Source organism: Callithrix jacchus, chromosome 14 (assembly GCF_049354715.1).
Source record: "Callithrix jacchus isolate 240 chromosome 14, calJac240_pri, whole genome shotgun sequence".
Lineage (NCBI taxonomy): Eukaryota > Metazoa > Chordata > Mammalia > Primates > Cebidae > Callithrix > Callithrix jacchus.
The window spans coordinates 94,379,979-94,403,884 of record NC_133515.1 but is presented as its reverse complement, the minus strand read 5'-3'; the positions used below and the strand labels follow the sequence as shown (position 1 = coordinate 94,403,884).

The 23,906-nt window shown below is 37.0% G+C and overlaps 1 protein-coding gene and 1 long non-coding RNA gene across 9 annotated transcripts in view; one reads left to right on the top strand and one right to left on the bottom strand.

Moving 5' to 3' along the window:
• The window catches only part of LDAH (lipid droplet associated hydrolase), a 154,846-nt gene extending 137,675 nt beyond the window's left edge, over positions 1-17,171 (bottom strand). For all 8 annotated transcript variants that reach the window (XM_035273111.2, XM_035273110.3, XM_035273107.3 and 5 more), the window contains exon 1: positions 17,121-17,171. The gene's annotated coding sequence lies outside the window, so the exon portion shown is untranslated. The remainder of the gene's footprint in view (positions 1-17,120) is intronic.
• Positions 17,172-17,217: 46 nt separating this feature from the next.
• The window catches only part of LOC144576559 (uncharacterized), a 247,185-nt gene continuing 240,496 nt past the window's right edge, over positions 17,218-23,906 (top strand). The window contains exons 1-2 of the long non-coding RNA XR_013526763.1: positions 17,218-17,332; positions 21,049-21,089. This is a non-coding gene — a long non-coding RNA (uncharacterized LOC144576559). The remainder of the gene's footprint in view (positions 17,333-21,048; positions 21,090-23,906) is intronic.

The window sequence follows — 23,906 nt, the reverse complement described above, 5'->3', positions numbered from 1 at the left end:
AACTTGGGGAACTACTGGGATACAGTGAATAGAAGCCAAGGATGCTGCTAAATGTCCTCCCATACACAGGACAGCTTCCCACAACAAATAATTATCCAGCCCTGAGGGTCAATAATGCCAAGGCTGTAAAACAACACTAATACTAGATGCCTACAGGGGAAAGCATTCTCCAGCATCTAGCTAGCTGCTGTGTGCTTTTTCTCCAGCCCTCTACTCAGGTAGCAGCAGCACTATAGCCAGGAGCCCCAGACCATGTGGCTACTCCCTACCCCTTCTCCTTAGCCACATGCACTGGCTTAGCCAGCTAACCCCCTGACCTTTGTTCCACACAGCAGCTTGGTATATTGCCTTGCCCCAAGCTGTACACAACAGTGCTCTAGACTGCTACATAGGGAGGCCTCTCCGACTTGCAACTCCAGTAGTACCTAAAGTGGTGCTCCAACTCCCTCTACTCACTTGCACCCCAAGGGCTGTTACTGTGGCCCTCCTAACAGACACTTGTTCTCCATGCCTCAGCCCTGCAGCACTGCCCCGATTCCCTCGGCATGCCCTCCTACCGTCTTGGCTTACCTGCTGACATTGTGATTGAGCCCCAGCTTTGACACAGGCAACCCAGCAAATTTCTCTCCCATCCAATGGGCCATAACCATACTTTCAATGAGGTCTGAACCCTCATTTCAATTCTGTTCTTCATTGGGTACTTTTCTTCAGCCCTAGGGTACCTTTTAGAGTTGTCTTTATAGAGTGACTTCATGGTTTTTCTCCTATCAAACCCTAATAATTCTTTAGGTTAAACTAACAATTTTAGTTACTATGTGGCTCTGTCTCCTGGTTTGATCCAGACTTATAAATCTCTCATGTGTCTGCAAATTTTTCTTTATAAATTTTCCCACATTATACACAGCTCAAATTCTACTTCTTACATGAAGCCTTCCTTGAGCATCCCAGGTAAATAAAGGAAATCACCCCTTACTCTAAACTCATAGCATCTGTCTTTATTATAAGGTGGCAGTGGTAAAGGCACACAGCTAAGCTTCACCTGGTAAAATCTGTCATGTCATGTCATGCCACACTTTGCCACAGCACCACAGTCAAGCAATTGATGCAAGGTCTTTGTGTCCCTCCCCAGATTGAAGATCATAAGGTAAACGCAATGCTGGCTAGGATATAGTGAAATGGAAAATTCCACACATTGATGGTAATAATGAAAATGGCTTTGCGAAGCAATCTGGCAGCATGGATCAATACTCATAAAAGGGATAAACTTTGATTCAGCCATTCAATTCTAAAAACCCTAAAGTATTTTCTTTTAAGACTGATGCATGGAATGCTAATTCTAACAGTGACAAGCTGAAAAACCTAAATGGTCATTAACGGATGAATGGTTAATTATGATAAACCATTATCATATACTAAAAAATTATATATATGACTCAATATTAGGGACTAATTAAATAAATTATAACTCAATATAATGATCAAATATTATGTTCCATCAAACTGTTCTGCTAAGTTGGTTATAATTTATGCATTTCTCTTCTAACATTTCTAAAATTTCACTTCTCTAGCCTGATGTTATATTGCCTCTTCCATTCTCTTTCTTTATTTCTTTATTGTTTATTCTGTCAATTTAGTGACTTTAGGAAGAGCAAATAAACATATTTATTCTAACCTCTATGTTTAGCCAAAAGTCTAAAACTGATTTTCTTAAGAATACTTAGAAAAATGAAAAATCCTCACCTAGAAAGTGGAGACCCCTGTCCATTAAAAATTTATAGACTAAATAAAGTATCACTTCATCTTTTCTTATGGATTGATTTTTTACTTCACTAATAAATGTCACTGCAGCCCAATCTCCAAAACCATCACAAACTACATTTTTTGTATTTATTTACTATATAAATACAAACTTACTCATATAAGTTCCAATCTTTATAATGTGTTAGAAACAATATTAGATTTAGCTATAAAAACAGTATTAAAGTAGAGCATTGACTGCGAAGACACTGGCCAAACTGAATACTTTCACCACAAGAGAATTTAAAGTTATTAACTATAAAGTTGTTAAAGATATTCAAATCATAAATATCAATACTTAACTTCAAGTAAATGACATCTTGGGAGTTTGATTAGCCACAAAATCAATGAGAATTCAAGTGGATATGAAAATCAAGCTCAGTCTATAAAAATTGGAAAAAAAAAAGTAGAACTCTAACACCTCAAATAAAATACAACTAAGAAATATGTAATTAACATATGTATTTATAAAGCATCTTTTATTTTGTTTCACTCTCATATTTATGAATCTCACACATCCAAGTAAAAGCAGAAAAGGAAAATCTGAGGCACAAGAATTCAAACTCTTCCTTACCTAAGAATCCAAGGTAGTTCAGTTCTGCAATAAGTGTCAGATTACCAAAGGACAGTATGTGGTAATTATATATTGTTAAAGGATAATGACACGCCTTCAGCCTCAGCCTATAAGCGATCTTTAATAAAATAAATTTTGGAAAGCAGCAAGACTTGTGCTGGATAAAATCCAAGTGTGGATACAATTTGTGCAACTTAGGCAAGCCTATTTTCCCAAATACATGTTTTAACTTGCTTAACAGGCTTCTAATTTTATTTAGTAAGAGATTTTTTTTTTCCAATTAAATCTCACACAAACCTAGATAATTTGACTAGTATAAATTTCAGAGGTTCGAATTTATAATATTTATTTTAGATTTTATAAACATATAAAGTCATGGGTTGATTTATTTATATGTTTAAATATATACTTAATAGATATTAAGTGATTCTATGTATATAAATATTTATAATATTTATTATAAAGTTAGATATTGAGAACAGTAAGACCGTACTAATAAATATTTGAAAGTAAAGTTATAAATAATACATCTTAATCGGCTTCAGCCTCCAAATAATGTCTGCATTTTATTTTGGCTACTTGGTAAGTATACTGCTTTATTCATATAAGAACGGTAGCAATGTCCAAATAGTTTTCAATTCAATATCCAGACAGTTCTTTGATAAAACTTGAAAAAGAGGTAATAAGATGGTTTTCTTTCAAAGTTAAAGTACCAACAATATCTAATAATAACTTATATTATTTATTACAAATGTAAGATGGACAGGAAGCTTCTAAAACTTTCTCAAATGCCAAAATTTAGACCTAATATTATCAAATGTGGACAACTTATGTAGACTATGTTATTTGTCCCACAATGACACACAGCAAAACTTCCTCAAATGCCAGAAACTTTATATGTAGTAATATCAAACGTGGACAATTGTGTGGACTCTATTATTGCGCCCAATGACACAAAGCAGAGCATACACTTTGCATATGTCTGAATCTTCATTAATGCTATTCCTAGGCACTAGTATTAAACCTACTAGGAAAATATTTGGTGACTGGTCAAGTGCAGGTTTAACTTTTAAAGGCCCAGGGAAGAAATAGAAAATATAAGTGGTATCAGAAGTTTTACTTTAGTCATTTTTTAAAATTGGCCTAGCAGCCAATATAAACATGCTGCTAATCTGTATATATTAAATGTTTGGCATATCACACAGGTGAGTCTGAAAGTTATTTTAAATAAGAGTTTTTAATTTAAAATGTACATTAGAATTAAGTTTGAATCTGCTTTAGCAATGACATATTAAATTGCTTCCAAATAATCTTCCATTCAGAACAATTAGAAAAGCCAGAAAAACTTTTAAAAAATTTGTTTAAAAATATCAGTAACCACTGAAAGAATTTGCAAGACTGTGTAACAAATGAAATATAGAAAATAATTAATATAGAAATAAGCAGAAAGCAGAGAAGCAATAGAGAATTAAAAATGACATAAAATGTATGAAATGCAGATAAAGATATGAATGCAGGAAAATTCAAAGTTTTGAAATGCATATATTCAAAAGACAAGGATGCAAATAAAGGACTTAACCGTTTGGCTTAAGGAATTAGAAAAAATAAAATAGAAAAAAGACAATAATGAAGATAGATATTAATGAAATAGAAAAAACGTTTACATTAGAGAGCATTAGCAAACCCAAATATTTGTACTTTGAAAAGACCTATAAATAAGTAAACCCATGAGTCTTCAAGAAGAGAGATGGCATAATCAATCACTATCAGAAGGGAAAAAAGGACATCACTCCAGATTCTACAGACATCAAAAAAAAAAAAAATATTATGAAGAAATGTATGCCAATAAACTTGACATGGTTAAATTAAAAAAAAACCAAAAAACCCAAACCCAACAGATACAAAAAGACTAGAAGACCCTTAATAGACTTAAATCTTAAGACACTGAATTCTTAATTCTTGGTCCACATGAAATTAATACTTAAGGAAGAAATAATACCAATTTTACATAGAGTTGTCCATAGAACAGAAAAACAGGGACCACTTCCCAACTCATTTTACGAAATCAGCAAGCCTTCATAATTTTTAGTTTAAAATGTACATTAGAATTAAGGTTGAGATAGATGTAAAAACCAAATCTAGGGCTATATTAAAGGGTAATAGATGACAACCAAATTGTGTTTGAAAACACAGAAATGAAAAGAAAATGAAACGAAATGAAAAGTTGTTTAAATATTCCGAATTTAATCAGTTGAAGTTACCACATTAACAGGGTAAAGAAAACTTATATAATCATCTCAACTGATACAGAAAATATTTCATAAAATCCAATACAGGAAGGAGAACATCACACACTGCGGTCCGGTGGGGAGAGGCAAGGGAGGGACAACAGGGGTGGGTGGGGAAGTTGGGGAGGAATAACATGGGGAGAAATGCCAGATGTAGGTGATGGGGGTGGGGGGATGGAGGCAGCAAACCACATTGCCATGTGTGTACCTATGCAACAATCCTGCATGATCTGCACATGTAACCCAGAACCTAAAGTACAATAAAAAAAAATCCAATACAGTCACAAAAAAAATTCTTAAAAAGTGAAAAATAAAGAAACCTTCTTTTATAAAATATAAATATAAAATACATATTTTTCATATAATACAAGTATTGAAAACCTTTAGTAAATGTTTTACTAAGGGTAAAATATTGAAAACCTCTCTGAGTTTGGGATGAAGATATAGAGGTCTGCTATCAACTCTTTTATACTTGAGGTCTTAGCCAATGCAATAAGATACCAAAAAAAGATATAAATGTATTTAGATTGGATAGGAAGAATGTGTTATTATTCACAAACATGATGATATATAGAAAATGCAAAAAAAAAACCCCTTATATATGCACTATTTGAAGTAATAAGTGAATGTAACATTGTCATTAGATAAAAGGCCAATATATGAAAATCAAATATATTTCTATATACCAGCAACAAACAATTTGAAAATAAAATTTTTTTTTAAAGACACCACTTATAACAGCAACAAAAAATCAAATACTTAGGAATAAATCTAACAAACGCTGTGCAAGACTTCTACACAGAAAGCTATATAGTTTGCTAGATATTACTGACAGAAATTAAATAATGAGGAGAAAATCATATTTGTGAACTCAAAGACTCATTAGTGTAAACTCCAAATTAATTCTTAGATTTGTAAAATTCCAATACAAATCAGGTTTCTTCCCTTTCCTTTTTTTTTAAATGAAAATTAGAAAGCTAATTCTAATATGTATATGGAAGTGTAAAAAGTCAAGAATACCCAAGACAAATTTGAAGAACAACCACAAAGTTGGAGGACTTACCCTGTATCCAGTATAAAAAATAAAAATATACCATTACTAAATACAAAGACAAAACAGACAAAACGGTACACAAGAACAGGGAATCCAGAAACAAATCCAAAGATATATGTTCATGATTTTGACAATGGTATTCTTGCAGAGGAATAAGGGAAAGAAGGTCTTTAAAATAAATGATGCTGGTTCAACTGGATATCCATGTGGAAAATAAATGAATCTTGACTCCTATCTCACACCATAGACAAAATATAGCACTAGGTATATTATAGATCTAAATGTGAAAGGTGAACAATAAACAAAAGATAACATTAGAACATACCTTTATGAGCTTAGGGTGGCCAAAGGTTTCTTAAACAAGGTTAATAGTATGCATTAGCCATAAAGGAAAAGACTTCTAAATTGCATTCTCCATTAGAATTAAGCACTTGTATTTAGCAAAAGACACTATTAAGAGAGTCAGAAGGCAAGTCACAGAGTGGGAGAACACTATACACACACACAAGTATAGTGTTCAGAATACAAGCCTGCTGTTGGGAAATATATACATATATACACATAGGATATAAAATATAGATTTTTCTCACAACATGTACATATCCAGAATTCACAAAGAAGTACAAATCAGTAAGAGACAACTCAATAGAAAAAAGGGCAAAGTATTTGAACAGGCACTTCACAAAAGAGAATATCAGATAGCCAGTAAACATAAAGGCTTTCTAGAAGAGTAAAAGAATATACAGAAACTATAAAGAAAATACCATTCAGGGAGGAGACTGATTTACTGGATATGTCTAGGCCAGTATTGGAGCTGTCCTACTGTTCACTATGAAGGCCTTGAATGGCAAGCTGAAAAATTAAAAAACCAGTAATCCACAAAATGGTTTTCCAAGGAACATGTATCACAAGCTATTAGTTACTATACTTAAGAAAACAAAATGTTCTCAGGAAATTTTGGGTGTTCCAGTTACTCTCGCTACCTGAAATATTACTCCAAAACTTAGTGGCTTAAGACAACCATTTACTATGCTTATGGATTCTGTGGGTCAGGAATTCAGAAAGGGCACAACAAAGTCTGGGACCTTAGCTAAGAAAACTCAACAGCTGGGTGTGATTTCATCACTGAGGCAGAAGTCATCTGGAAGTATCTTTATTCATATGCCTGGTAACTGATGTTGTTTCGACTGATGTTGGCCTGGAACACCTGCATGTGCCTTCTCCATTTAGCCTGCCAGTACGGTCTACTTTAGGCTTCTTCAGAAAATGGTGGCTGGGTTCCAAGAGCAAATGTCTCAAGAGTACCAGATTGAAGCTGTATCACCTTTTATGACCTGCCCTCAAAAGTCACATAGCATAACTTCCATGTTAGACACAAGCCCATCAATATTCAAAGGCAGCATGTTCTTTTTACATTATGACTTTGACATTTCTACTGAGAGAGTCAGTAGAAGTATCAAAGTCTTATTGTAAAAAGAATATGTGGTATGGGAGTTACTATTGTGGCCATCTTTGGAAAACACAATCTGCAAAGTTAAGTTAAACACAAAGGCACGTAAGGTTTAGTTCTGCAGAACTTTTTAAAAGTACACTGATAAGAATTGAGAATGCTGAAGAGGGGGACACAGCACACAACAAGGGTCCACAACCCCAGGCCAAGAACCGGAACTGGTTAGGAATGGGTCACATGGCAGGAGGTTAAGTGGCAAGCAAGCATTGCTGCCTGAGCTCTGCCTCCTGTTAGATCAGTGAAGACATTAAATTCTCATAGGAACGCAAACCCTACTGTGAACTGAGCACAAAAGGTTGTGTGCTCCTTATGAGAATCTAATGCCTGATGATCTGAGGTAGAACAGTTTCATCCCAAAACCATCATCCCTACTCCTTACCATTTGTGGAAAAATTGTCTTCCATGAAAGTTGTCCCTCATGCCAAAAATGCAATCTTTTAAAAACTGATTTGACCATATTTCATCAAAGGTGATCCTACTAATCTCTCTCATTAATATCTCATCTCCTTTCTCAAAATAGTTTGAGAAAATGTTAGAGGAAAGGGAATCTGGTGGCTTTTAAAAGGAAGAGGGATTGGATTAAACTAGTTCTTTTAAGATTATGGAAGACAGAAAAAACCACAAGACTACACTAGAGTCTGGAAGCTATCAAAATCATCTTGCTTAGATTGTTTTGATAATAATCAATCAAATATAGGCAAGAGTGGGAATGAAAAAGGAGTGAATGAGAGTCTAAAGTCTCAGTAATGATATGGAGAATGAGGGAAGGGAAAGGAACAGAGATGACAGATTTTGATGCCAAAGACGAAGGGAATGAAGTGCTACTCACATACATGTAGGGGGAAATATAAAAGGAGGGGAAGCTAGTGGGAGGAAAGGAAGCTGGGGTTAGTTACAAATATAGTTTAAGTTTCAAGAAAATAAAGCACAAGGCCAGAAGACAATGTGAACCACAGAACTAAGGCTTCAGAGAGAACAAAGTAGACACAGTTTCTCTGGCTGCTTCTTAAACAACTCCTCTATCCTGGCTTCAATGCCACCTTCCAGTCCTCATTGAGAACCTTTTCCTCCCCTATTCCCTGTTCCCAAAGGTGCAGATACCCTGGGTTACCTTTTCTATATGCTCTCCCTTGGAGATTACATCCACTTTGAGAATTAGCCACATGGAAGAATCCTTATCTCTATTTCTCAAGCTCCTATTCTGCTTTTCCAACTACTGAGCATTTTCATCTGGCTGTTTCACTGATGCATACAACCTTTGCACAGCAAATATCAAAATAACCATTTTATAAATCAACCCTATAAACCCTCTTTCATGACTTCTCTGCTGTCATATACAAAACTACTATTTTCCCAGTCACCCCAATTCAAAATTTCTTTGGGCTGGACGCAGTGGGTCATGCCTGTAATCCCAGCACTTTGGGAGGTCGAGGCAGGCGGATCATGAGGTCAGGAGTTCGAGACTAGCCTGGCCAATATGGTGAAACTGCGTTTCTACCAAAAATACAAAAAATTAGCTGGGTGTGGTGGCAGATGCCTGTAATCTCAGCTACTTGGGAGGTTGAGGCAGGAGAACTGCTTGAACCCAGGAGGTGGAGGTTACAGTGAGCCGAGACCATGCCACTGCACTCCAGCTTGGGCAACAGAGCAAGACTTTGTCTTCCCCTCACCCCCCAAAAAAGAAAGAAAAACCTTCTTTGACAACTCCTGCTATGTTTTGGGAGCAATAGCCATAGGTAAGGAAAAAAAGATATTAGCCTAAGAATAAAACGGAACAATTAGAAATAGGCATTAACTAAGACATGTGAAGTAATGTAAGCCAGTGAGCAGTGTTTCATGAAAGTTGTGGGATGCTGATAAAGTTTCAGAAATAGATATTAATAAATGTCCAAGAGCTTAAGAACCAAGGGAACAGTAAGAACATCTGATAGTGCTTTCTGTAAGTCAGGCACTCTGCTAAGCACTTCACAGATACTATCTAAATTCAATCCTGATGACAACCCTGTGAGATGGGTACTATTATTTCATCCTCCTACCCCAAGAAAATATGTGAAGAGAAAACTGATTGAAAGACATTGAACAATTTGCCTAAGTCACACAGCTAGAAAGTTGTAAATGGGCAGAGTGAGAATCAGAATTTGAACACAGAAATGTCTGAAAGATTCCAGAGATCATGTTCATTATTTTTAAAATTTTACTTATATGCATACATATAATTTCACTTATATGGATATATGATAATGCATGCTGTGATTTCTTATAAATAATTATTGTTTAATCTTTTGCATTATGCCTCCACTCTACCTCTACTCCTTACCTCCATTCATATCACTCCCAAACCCATGTTATTAACTTAGTATAGTCTTCCATATTCTTCTATAATTACACACAAATATATATTAAGCATTTATGCATTTTTTCATGAGTTACCAGTGTTTGACACTTCTATGCACTGTGCTTTCATACTTAATAATGTATATATCCTGCCAAGTCAAAGAGTTTATATAATTCATTTTCTAATAGTTCCATAGTGTGGATATACCATAATTTATATGACCATCTCCCTGTTGCCAAGCATTCAATTAGCTCCCAGTTTTTTCAGAACAATGAGCAATAAGTACGCTTAAATACCCATGTTCTTACATATATTCATATCTACCAGTGCGCTCATTATTATAGGCCAGTTTGCCAAGTGTAAAATTACCGGTTGAAATTTAATAGATCTTGCCAGATTATTCTCAACAAAAGAATATAATTCTTTTAGCAACATAAAAAGCTATCTTTCCCTCTACAACCCTATCATCACTAAGTAATATCACTGTTTCTAAGTCTTATAGTCTTTGGATATAAAACACCTTACTCTTCAATTTGCATTTCACTGACTACAAGTGTGTTTAAGCATTTTTTCACATTTGTTAGTTTTTTAAACTATCTTTTCTGTGAATTTTCTCTTCATATCATTTGCCCAAGTTCCAAGTGAGTTATTTAGCTTTTTCTTATCAGTTTGTAAGAAAACTTTGTATAATGCAGATACTAACTTTTTTCTGGTCTTCTATGTTGCTTCCCAGATGTTTATTTTAATTTTTATTAATTTCTACTTCTAAACCTTTTATCCAGTATATAAGGATCCAGCTTTATTTTCTTTTAGAAGAAAATCTACTGTGTTAATACCATTGAAATATAGAAACCATCTTTTCCTCCTCTAAATTAACATATTTTTTTCATGTATTAACTTTTCGTACTTACTGAGAAACAGCTTTTGAATCACAATGTTATACTGTCAGTGAGCCTGGCACTGGAGTCCATGGTTTATTTTTAATTATATTGTAGGGATAGGAATCAAACTGATAAACCTCAACAGTCAATATGGTCACTGAACCCATTTTACTTAATTTTTGTTTTTTCTTAGATTTGTCAACTATGTAAAATCTTCAGTATTAAGGGAAAAGAAGGAAAGGAGAAAAAGCTTTTTGTTTTCTTAAATTTATTTTTATTTTTTTTGGAGATAGAATCTCACTTTGTCACCTAGGCTGGAATGCAGGGGCACAATCCTGGCTCACTGCAGCCTCAACCTCCTGGGCTTAAGTGATCCTCCTTCCTCTGCCCCACAAGTAGTTGGGACTACAGGCATGTACCACCACGCCTGGCTAACTTTTTGTTTTTTTGGTAGGGATGGGGTTTTGCCATGTTGCCTAGGCTGAAAGAAAGAGCTTTTAACATTTGAAACTATATAATGACTTTAAAAGTTCTAATGAAGTAAATATAAATTTTTCATTTCATCTTCATTCCTGGTTTCTTTTTGCTAGAGTTTCAAAATTCCTACTTTTACCTGTCAGTGAGATACTACAGATGATTTTCAATTTACTAAGACCTATATTATCTTCTCCAATTCCTTCCCCATTTCCCTTTTATTAGTGTCTCTAACAAGGAATTATCTGACACAAAAAGAAAAAAATTTATATCTGTTCATTCTTCATCTGCTAATTACAGAGACAATTTTGCAGAGGTTTAAAATCTTGATTAACATTAGTCCATAAATACAAATAACCTAAACCTGTTATCAGTTTTTCCAAGAAAGTCCATGTATATCGAAAGTAGCTCTCCTTGAAGAATGAAATGTTTTTAAAAGAACCAAAAATAGTTATAAAATTGAAAAAATACTAATTAAAATTAAAAACTTGCTAGATGTGCTCAATAGTAGAGTGGAATTGACAGAGAACAGGATCAGTGAACTTGAAAACAGATCAACAGAATTTACTTAGTCTAAACAGAGAAAAACAGACAAAGAAACAAGCAGGGCATCAGGGACTTGTAGGACAGTAACAAACATTCATGCAATCAGAGTTCTAAGGGAAGAGAAGAACATATGGTGCTGAAAAAATAATCAAAGACATAATAGCTCAAAACTTCTCAGTTTGATAAAACAGGTAAATCTACAGAGTCAAGAAGCTGAGAAAACCCCAAGTAGGAAATAAAAAACACAAGATACATCATAAGTCAAACTTTAGAAAACTGAAAACAAAGAAAAAATCTTAAAAGCAGCCAGAGAGAAATGACACATTACCTTTAAGGGAAACAATAATTTGAATGCCATAAGATTTATCATCCAAAACCATGGAGGCCAGAAAGAAATGATACATTTTTCAAAGGTTAAAGAAAAAGAACTGTCGGGCCGGGCATGGTGGCTCAAGCCTGTAATTCCAGCACTTTGGGAGTCCAAGGCGGGTGGATTGGTCAAGAGATCGAGACCATCCTGGTCAACATGGTGAAACCCCGTCTCTACTAAAAATACAAAAAATTAGCTGGGCATGGTGGCATGTGCCTGTAATCCCAGTTACTCAGGAGGCTGAGGCAGGAGAATTGCCTGAACCCAGGAGGCGGAGGTTGCGGTGAGCTGAGATCACGCCATTGCACTCCAGCCTGGGTAACAAGAGCAAAACTCCATCTCAAAAAAAAAAAAAAAGAAAGAAAAAGAACTGTCAAGGCCAATTCCATATAGAACAAAAACATCCTTCAGGAATGAAGGGGAACAACATTCTCAGATGATGGAAACTAAAATAATTTGTCACTACAGACATATCTATAGGAAGTTCTAAAAGAAGAAGGAAACGATGCATGAATAGGGTTTAATTTGAGTAAAGGAAGAACACTGAATATAGAATCAACTATTCTTCCCCTCATGAATTTTTGAAATCATATTTGATAGTTGAAGTAAATGTTATAACAACATTTAATGTGGTGTTCAAGGTGTATAGAGAAAATACAACTATTACATTTTAAAAAGGGAAAGGGTAAAAGAACCTAAATGGAAGTAAGATCCCTATATTTCAATTGGCAAAAGGCAATACAAGTAACCCTTGTGATAAGTTGTTACGTCTATTGTTATACCCAAAGCATACTAAAAAAGATTTACTAAGCTAGATAGTAAAAACACTAAAAACACATCAAATAGAATTCTGAAAATATTCGATCTACAGAAAGACAAGAAAAGAGGAACAGACATGAAAAACAGGAAATAAACAGAAATAATAAAATGGCTGGCTTAAGCTCTAACACATCAACAATTACTTTCAAGTGTAAATGATATAATTATACCAGTTAAAAGACAGAGATTGGCGGAGTAGTTTCTTTTTTTAAAGACCCAAGGATATAGTGTCTATAAGAAATTCACTAAAACTTAATGACATTGGTAGGTTGAAAATACAAGTACAGAAAACATATGTCAGGCTAACTTATTTTTTTTAAGTAGGGATGGCTATATTACCAGTAGATAAAGTAGACTTCAGAGCAAAGAAAATTATTGTACAAAGATAAAAGGATTAATTCATCATGAAAACATCTTAAATGTATATGTACCAAACAACAGATATTTTAAAATACATTAAGTCAAAACCAACAGAGCTAAAAGGGAAAACAGAGATATTCATAATTATAGTCGGGACCCCCAGCAACAAAAATAACTATTAGACAGACAATCAACAAGGCAGAGAAGAACAGAACAACACCATTAACGAATAGAACATAACTGACATGCACAGAAACTTGCAACCAACAATAGCAGAATACATATTTTTTTTCAAGCATACCTGGAACATCCACCAAGATACATCATACCCTCAGTCATAAAACAAATTTAAAAATTAAAAATTATACAGCTTATGTTTCCTGATCATTGTGGAAAAAACTAGAAATCAACAACAGAAAAACAACAGGTAAATCCCCAAACACTTGGGAACTAAATGACATACTCCCAAATATTTTCATGGATCAAGGAAATTTCAAAGGAAAAATTTACAATACATAGAACTGAATGGAAACGAAAATACAAGACTGCAAAATTTGTGAGATGCAACTAAATCAATGCCAAGAGGGAAATTATAGCAATAAATGCTTACATTAGAAACAAAGAAAGATTTTAAACTAATAATCACAGAATTAGACAAAGAAAAGCAAAATAAACGTGAGATGGAAGAAAATAAATATAAGAGCAGAAATCAATGACATTAAAAATAGAAAAATAAAGATGAAATAGTTCTTTGAAAAATATCACTAAAATCAGCAAACCACCACTGTAAAAGATAAAATGGCACAAATTACTAATATAGTAGCAATAATGAAACAAGGGTTATCACTAAAAACCATGTAGAATACTATTACTCTACCAAGGTCTGACAAAGGCAGTACAAAAGAAACAAGCAAAAAGTACAATACAGCTCTCATACCTATACCTTAACAAAATATTAGCAAAAAGAATATAGAAATATATGAAAATTATTTACCATAACCAAGTGAGATTTATACCAGTTATGTTCAACATTTGAAAATCAATGTAACTCACCATATCAACAAGCTAAAGAAGTATTAATTCACTAAACATACACTTACCATATGATTTAGCAACTGTACTCTTGAGCATTTATCCCAGAGAGGGAAAACTGTATGTTCACTCAAAAACATTCACATAAAGGCTCATTGAAGCTCTGTTTATAATAGAGTAACCCAAATGTCCTTCAATAAATGAATGGTTAAACAAACTGTTGCATAGCCATCCCATGGAATACTACTCAGCAATAAATAAAAGAACACATGATAGATACACACAACTTGGATGGATCTCAAAAAGTTACATATGGTATGAGTCCATCTACGCAATATACTTGAAATAACAAAACTATATAGAGTAGTGGTTGTCATGGGTTAGGGACAGAGTTGGGACAAGATAGTTTGACTGTTAAGGAGCCAGCATAAGGGAGCCTTGTAGTGATAGAATTAATTCCTTATCTTGATTATGGTAATTATAAGAAGCTACACATAGACCTGTGTACACACACAAATGAGTCCTTATAAAGATGGTGAAATGGAAATATACTCTGTGAATTGTATCAGTGTCAATTCCCAGTTTTAATATTGTACCATAGGTATTCAAGATGTTACCATCAGGGGAGGCGGGCTGAAGGGTACACAGGAACATCCCAGTAAAGGTTTTTGCAACTTCCTGTGAATATGCAATTATTTCAAAACAAAAAGGTTTTAAAAAGTTATTAATAATTATATACATATTTAATTGCAATCAGTATAAGTGGTATGAAAGGGGAAAATTGGGACTCTTAGTACAAAGCCCTATGTACACTTGAAAACATACAGGTGAAAGTCAACATAATACAGATGATGCACAAACATTTTTACAGTAATTATTTTCTGTGTCCTGACCTGATCACCACCTGGCTCCTTGCAACAAAACCACGGCTTTTCACTTTTCATTTGCAAATTATATTCTTTTCCCTTCTCAATTATATTCTTTTTAAGGATACTAAAAAGTACGTAATTAATAGAACAAGAAATTGAAGGTCAAAGATGTTTACTCTTTTTTGTTTTGTTTGTTTTGTTTTTTGAGATGGAGTCTCGCTGTGTCACTCAGCCTGGAGTCTAATAGCAGGATCTTGGTTCACTGCAACCTCCACCTCCCAGGTTCAGGTGATTCTCCTGACTCAGTCTCCCGAGTAGCTACGACTACAGTCACCCACCACTATGCCTGCTAATTTTTGTATTTTTAGTTGAGATGGGGTTTCACCATATTGACCAGGCTGGTCTTGAGCTCCTGACCTTGTGATCTGCCTGCTGTGACCTCCCAAAGTGCTGGGATTACAGGTGTGAGCCACCACACCTGGTCAGATGTTTACATTTTTTTGTTCAAGGTCATAAGCGTTTAAGTAGCAAAATAAATTCTGCAGTCTTCTGAGACCTATTCCAACATTTCCCAGTCACATATTACTTTGAAATATTATCTAACACTAAAGAACCCCCAAAAAAACAAACTGCAAAATACTGTAAACAAAAAGTCCAAGTGAAAATGAGCATATGTTACACCAAGACTCAGTGTAGTTGTCTTTGCTCCTGGTTGCGAGAAGAGCAATTCCACAACTTTTTAAAAAATGACTTTCACGTTTCACCTACTTTTGCTATATTTGCTATCTGATGACTGTTCACTAACCCCAGTGAGATTCTTCTTTGTGCAAGTGGGTCAGAAAATCAAGCTTAAATAATGAGGATAAAATCCATGACTACTGCTGAGGACATATTAAAAACTAAGGTACACACTACACTCACGATTAACTTGCTGAATTATCTTTACTTGAAAAAGGCAATTTGTTTTGCAAAACTCCTTTGCTACGTCTAAGGTGGCAACTGTGACATCAAACTTTCTCAGTGTCTCAGGAGACTGTAGAATCACACACATTTTTTCAATGTGCAGAGAGCAGCTTTCAGCTCCTGGACATCAGTTAAAGCCAAGAATTTCACAAGTGTCAAACTACTTATCTGTATTAAATACACTCAGAAATAATACACTAATTTCACTCTGGTTGAAGTATACTTAAAGTAGACTTCAGAATTAAGTGCTTAACCTTAAATATATTATGGTAACACTACAAGGGAGAAAAGGCTGAAAGTAGAGCAATATTTTAACAAAGAAAAAAGTCCTCCAGTCTAAAGGCATTAAATTATCAAAAAGCAAAATATTAACATACAAAATTTAGATGGGCACCCATCGTGTTGCACTGATTGTCCCCTAGAATGCTACATGCTGGAAAGAGGGGCCTTACCAGGTTTCCAAGCCTTTCACCTTTAGATGGAAAAACAGGGAAACACACAACAGAGACACTCCTACTTACAGTTTCAGAAAGAAGTTTAATTAAAAAACAGCTTTTGAGAATAAACATTCTGGAGATGTTTCTAAATCTTCTGGGTTTCTTTTGGTTGTATCTCTTTCTCCACACAGATTTGTTCCTCTAACTAAAGGATTACCAACTCTTCCAGTGTTTGGCATACAGGACACAAAGCAGGTGTCCGGTAACTACTTGCAAGGGAAGACACGAATCAATCAATCAAGGAATAAAGTGTTCCAATATGCATCCTGTCTTGCGTGGGGAACAAAACCAAACTAAAATCCAAGGGAGAGAGTTTACAGTTAAGGTCTTCAGCGTGAATAAAAGGCGGCGTGACCACTAAACGCCGGAGGTAAAGAACATTCATGGGCCAGGGTTTGACCCCTCCTAGCCATTTTTTCCCGGCGGGTTGCCCAATTTCTTGGCCTCTACTCCACCATGCGGGTGCCATAAGACTCCCTCACAGGTGGGCTGCACGTAGGGGTTCCAATGCTGCATTCCCGCGCTCGGGGGAGCCACTGCCCGGCCTGCAGCTAAAGGAACTCCCAGGCCAAGTGGCTCCGAACCCGCGAGCTGTCGGAGCAACATTTTTCTCGCTGCTACGGACCATCTGTTCTAGGGCAACAGGGGCTCTGCGAGGAACCACAGAGAAGAAGGGACGACAGATCTCGCGTGACTGCCCGCCCGCCCGTCCTTCCTTTGGGCACCCTAATTAGAGGAAGCTGTACCTCACCTGTCCGCCTACTAGGCAGCCGGTTCTCCCTGAGGGTCCTGGGAAGACTGCACCGGACCGGAGGTGCCGGCTTCCGGTGACGTCACAGCACCGCGCCGCAAGCTGATCCTGGAAGCCGGTGTCAGCCGGACGCGCGGCGCACACCGGGTTGCGAGTTGTCTGACTGTGGCTTGGAGCATGTGGTCCAGATTTGGAGAGACCCCTCGGAGGATGTAGGGGTTTTCCCTTTTTCATTTGAATTTTATCCGCCTTTTATTTTCTGTTATCCTTGATATACTTCAGGCTTCCCTTCCCTTCTCTCTCATTTGTTCTCCATGTCTGCCCTTCTTTACCCTCCTTCCGATTTTGGTCTTTTTGCATTAACAGTTTCATATTATCCCCACATGCACAGCAAAGTTGATTCTCATTTGACCATGTTCATGAGCATAATCAATATTAAGTATTTTTAATTAAGGTATTGCCAAGCTTAAGTAAGATTCAGAAAATACGATTAAGTGTAGAGTTTATTTGGGCTCAGTGGTTGAGAAAGGCCACTCAGGAACTTAGATTCCAGTTGCCTTGAATATACACACCAATTACCAGCAGTCACAGTGGGTTTTTAAGGAAAGAAGAAGCAGATCTTAACTTGTTTACCAAGAATTTATATTTTAAAAACATAAGCTATTGACTGGCTATGCTTTCTTCCTTGCATCACAAATTCTAGGAACATAAAGGTAATTGGTGAAGCAGCTAGTCAAGAACAAAATGCCTTTAAACAATTGCCCTTAGGTATGGGAAGGCATGGCCAATGCCTGGTATTCACATCTGTCTGGGTCTAGTAAATTTTGCATGCCTCACATAGCTCAGACTCCTGTGACCTATTTTTGTTTTCCTAGTAGGTACATTTTTTAGACATAATGCTGTTGCACACAATAGTCTACAGTATAGTGTAAACATAACTTTTATATGCACTGGGAAACCAAAACTTTGTGTGAACTGCTTTATTGTGATATTTGCTTTATTGTGGTAGTATGGAACTGAACCCCCAATATCTTCAAGGTATGCTTGGATTTTTAAAAAAGAGGTTTATTTAGCTCATGGTTCTGCACATTGGAAAGCTCAGGGGGCATGGTGCCAGCATCTGCTCAACTTCTGGTTAGAATTTTTTGTGTGGTGTCACAACATGGCAGAAGGTCAAAGGGGCAGCTGATACATGTGCAAAGGGACCAAACAGGAGGTGGAAGCTCACTGTATAACAACCCACTCTCTCAGGGACTCTCTCTTTTCCAATCTCTCAAGAGCTGTTATAAAACCAAACTGGGGTTCAATCTCCCTGTGCGGCAAGGCCAAACACCAATATCAGGATTGTAGTGAAAGAAAGTGAGGCATTTATTGTAGGGTGCCAAGCAAGGAGAATTGGGCAGTTAGTGCTTAAGTCTTGAGCTCCCCAATTGTTTATGGGTTGTGGTTTTTGTTTGTTTGGTTGGTTTTGAGATGGAGTCTTGCTATGTAGCCCAGGCTGGAGTGCAATGGCTCACTCTCAGCTCACCGCAACCTCCGCCTCCCGGGTTCAAGCAATTCTCCTTCCTCAGCCTCCCAAGTAGCTGTGATTACAGGCACATAGCACCACAACCATCTAGTTTTTGTATTTTTAGTAGAGATGGGGTTTCACCATGTTGGTCAGGCTGGTCTCGAACTCCTGACCTCATGATCCACCCACCTCAGCCTCCCAAAGTGCTGGGATTACAGACATGAGCCACCATGCCTGGCCACAGGTAAGGGTTTTTAAAGGGAGGGGTGCCAGAGGTTTTTGGCAAGTCATAAATGAATATATGGGGTTGTATTATTGGTTTAACCTAAAAATGCAGTGAGGTAGGAGGCAGGACTTGGACACCAGACCAAATTGAGGACTAACTAAAACATGGCCACGGAGGAAGCAGCTTTCCATAAGACATACCCACCAGGGTGTCATGTCAATTTATCATTTCCATGGCAACAGCCAGGAGTTAATGCCCCTTACCATGGCAGCAACCCAGAAGCTACCACCTTTTGCCAGAAATTTCTGTGTAATCTACCCCATAATTTGCCTGTAATTAAAAGTGGCTAAAAATATGACTGAAGAACTGCCTTTGAGATGCTACTCTGGGCACACTGCCTATAGGGTAGCCCTGCTCTGCAAGGAGCAGTATCTCTGCTTCTTCTAGACACTATTACTTGTATAAAAATTGCTATTTAACACCACCAGCTCACCCTTGAATTCTTTCTTGGTGAAGCCAAGAACTCTCCTGGGCAAATCTCCAATTTGGGACTTGCCTGCCATGCTTTGGAGGGACATATCAAAGAGGGGGGCCCACACGTCATAGGTAGATTTAAAGATTTTCTGATTTATGATTGGTTAATAAGATGAAACTGTCTAAAAATCTGAGATAAGCAGAAAAGAATGTTAGCTTGGGCTCATGGGCATGGTCTCCATAAGGCCCCTCAAGAAGAAATTTAGAACAAAGAATAGTAGTCAGAGTTTAGTCTTCAGTTCTCCCCTATTTGAGGCCTATATGCCAGTGGATCCATTTAGTGGGGATCTGGGTTTCTGAAAAACAACTTGGGACATACGTTAAGATGTTATCTTTAGTTTTTATAGGAAATAAAATATCCTGTGACATTAATTTCTTGGCTGTTATAAGCTATTATTATCATCTTGCTTTTAAGATTTTGTTTGTTTGTTTTTTAGGACTAGCTAGATGTCTGGAATTTTCTTTAAGGAAGTCAAGATTTTTTTAATTTTCATGTTTTGGTGGAGGATCCCCAGCAAGCCCTTAAGAGGGATTCCTGCCCTGTCTCAGAACAAGAACTGACATTTGCGAAAACAGCAACAATCTCTTCATGAGGGATCCACCCCATGACCAAAACACTTCCCACTAGGCCCCACTTCTCAACATCCCCATATTGGGGATCGAATTTCAGTTTGAGTTTTGTAGGAGACAAACTATATTCAAACCGTAACAACACATATTGTGATAAGAAATACGCCTTTGTCACTTAAGGCTCTGGAGGTTGTTGCTGTTGTTTCTTACCACAGTGCGACATAGCTGTCCAGATTGATGCAGAGGGACAGCCACACAGAGATTCCTTTTTCTCCCTCTTTTGCTTTTAATTCCTAATAACCCAGGGGAGAATTTCTGATTGGCTCAGCTCGGATCTTGTCTTAGTCCATTTTATGTTGCTTATAGTAGACTACCAGAAAGTTGGCTAATTTATAAAGAAAAAAGTTATTTCTTACAGTTATAGAGGCTGAGAAGTCCCAGGTTAAGGGACTATACCTGGTGAAAGTGGTAGAGACTCTCTGAAGGGTCCTGAGGCAGCACAGGATTTCACTTGTCCAGTGGGCTGAGTGTGCTGGCACAGGTCTCTCTTCCTATTCTTGAAAAGCCACCAGTTCCACTCCCATGATACCCCTTAATCTAATCCATTAACCTATTGATTCATTAATCTGTGAGTGAATTAATCTATCCATGAGGGCAGAGCCTTCATGATTCAGTCACCTCATCATAAGGGTCCCTCCCATCTTTTAATACTTCCCATGGGGGATTAAATTTTAACATGACCTCATAAATATATACACCTACTATGTATCCACAAAAATAAAGAATAAAACAAACTATTTAAAATAAAAATAAATAAATTTCAACATGAATGGTATGGTTTGGATATGATTTGTTTGGCCCCTACCAAGTCTTAGATTGAAATGTGGTCCCCCATGTTGGAGATGGGGCTCGGGTTTCTGAGTCTGGGTTGTGGGTGTGGATCCCTCATAATGGCTTGGTGCCATGTTCCCAGGAGTGAATGAGTTCTTGCTATTAGTTCACATGAGAGCTATATATAGAGAGATGAGGTCTTGCTATGTATCTGGCCTGAAACTGGGTAATTTTTTAAAAAAATTTATTTCTTACAGTTCCAGAGGCTGAGAAGTTCAAGGTCAAGAGACTGAATCTGGTAAGTTCCACTTCTGTGGTAACCCATTAATCTCGTCATCCTTGAATGGATTAATCCATTCACAACAGCAGATCCTTCATCATCCAATCACCAACATAGCAGGTCTGGTATCCAGCAATCATCCAATCATTAGTGACAAGTGCTTGTGGTCATATTGACTTTTCGCAATAGGTAAGAGGATTCATAGTGAATGGGGCAGACATTCCATAAAGATGTCTACTATAACCACAGATGGCTAAAGTTGGAACACTGAAGACTGATTTAAAAGCAGTAAATAAAAAACTATCACCTTTTGCATAAAAATTTTAGGCTCTCAGTACTCATCAATTTTTTATTGTCTGTTACATTCCAAGCACTCTTCCAGGCTGGGAATACAAAGGAAACTCAAAGAGAAATGTCATTGTTCTCAAGACACAATAAACAAACTGAAGAAATTAATATATAATGACAGAGCAAGGGGAATTAAAAGGCAAGGTTAGAAACAGAAAGCAAGGAGTGCATTAGTTATCTCTTTATCCAACTACACCAAAAATATACCAGCTTAAAACATAAAACATTTATTATCTTACACAGTTTCAAGAGGTCAGGACACCAGTAGCAGCCTAGCTGAAAGGTGCTAGCCAAGTCTTTTATGAGGTTGCTATTAAGCCAGTTGCTCAGGGGTACAGTCATCTCAAGGATCAACTGGGGCTGAAGAATCGGACTAAATTATATGGTCGTTGGCAGGTCACACTTCCTCATGGGCTGTTGGCCACAGTTCTTCACCATCAAGACCTCTCCACAGTGCTGTTTGCAATATGGCAGCTTTCTTCCATCAAAGGAAGAGATAGAGGATACAGAGAGAGCACCCAACACAAAAGCCACCAGTCTTTAATAACCTAATCTCTGAATTGGCATGCTGCATCATTCCCTCAGTGACATGAATCGCTTCTCATGTCTATATGCTATTTAATGTGGGAAGATATGTGAATTCTAAAAAGCTGGGACCATTGGGGGCCATTTTGGAGATGGGCTGCCACAATGGTGCATTACTTTATATTGTGCAGGCAGGAAAAATCCTGTCTTAGGTAATTTTGAGACGAGAGCTCCAAGAAGCTAGGAAATAAATGTGGGATAAGGACAGTGGGGGAATCCTGAAATATTCTAATCTCACATGTCTCTTGCTTTCATTCTGAACTCATGGTTCATATTTTATAAATTATCATAAGATAATTATATACTCCCTTAATAGTGTTATTTTGAATTATTTAACACCCACATGGAATTTTAAAGCATTTTATTCACTTATTTATTGGTATTTTTTATTTTTTGAGGCAGGGTCTCACTCTTGTTTGCAAGGCTGGAGTGCAGTAGCCTGATCACAGTTGATCGAAACTTTGACATCCCAGGCTCAAGTAATCCTCCTGCCTCAGCCTCTCGAGTAGCTGGGACTGTAGACACATGCTACTTCACCCAGTAATTTGTTCTATTTTTAGTATAGATATGTTTTTACCCTGTTGCCCAGTTGGTCTTGAACTCCTGGGCTCAAGTTGTCTGCTCCCTCAGCCTCCCAAAGTGCTGGGATTACAGGCATGAGCTACCATGCCCAGCTAGAATGTTTAAGCGATTTAGTTTTCTCTAAAACTGTAAATTTTAGGAGATGCTGCTACTTTTAGGGGTAAAAATCATACAGTTAAATTAGTTACTCTAATTGATTATTGATTTGTATTCAACTCAAAATATTGGTTTATTATTATGATTGTTATTCCTAATACTAAATAAATCTATTGAATCTAATATAGATCTTAGTGTAAGGCACTGATATGGTTTGGCTCTGTTCCCACTCAAATCTCATTTTGAATTCTAATCTCTATGTGTCAAGGGAGGGACATGGTGGGAGGTGATTGGATCATGGGGGTGGCTTCCCACATGCTGTTCTCCTGATACTGTGTTAGTTCTCACAAGATCTGATGCTCTAAAAGTGTTTGGCAGTTTTCCCTGTCTTCTCTCTCTCTCACCTGCCATGTAAGATGTGCCTTGCTTCCTCTTTACCCTCTGCCATGATTGTAAGTTTCCTGAGGCCTCCCAAGCCATGTGAAACTGTGAGTCAATTAAACCTCTTTCCTTCATAAGTTACCCAGTCTCTGGTAGTATCTTTATAGCAGTGTGAGACTGGGCTAATACAGGCACATAGAGAAATGTGTAATCTATATGGTATATTTGGTTGGATAGCAAAACTGAGCATAGTTCCAGCTAAGAAATGGAATAGAAAATGACATTTTGGCTGAGATAGTATGGCATTTGAATAAACAAAACTGAAGCAATGGATGACATGGTGGACATTTTTTTTTCTGTTGTCTAGTTATCTATTCCCACTCCATACCCCACTTTTTTTTTTTTTTTGAGACAATGTCTCATTCTGTGATCCAGGCTGGAGTCCAGTGGTATAATCTAGGTTTACTGCAGCCTTCAATTCTTGGTGTTGAGGAATCCTCCTGCCTCAGCCTTCTGAATAGCTAGGACTATAGATGCAAGCAACCAAGCTTGGATAATTTATTTTTCAGAGATAGGGTCTCATTGTCTCTCAGAATGGTCTCAAACTCTTGGGCTCAAGCGATCCTCCTGTCTTGGCCTCCCAAAGTGTTGGGATTACAGCTGTGAGCCACAGTGCCTGGCCCTCTTATTCCTTTCTAATAATACTTATCGTTTCTCCCAAGAAGCTCATATGCTTAGGGGGAAGCTCTGGAATGGCCCTTGATTGGCTTTATCAATCATCATATTCCCCTTCTGTGGCCTTAGTTGGGCTTGAACTCCTTAGTCACTGGTCCCTGGCTTGAT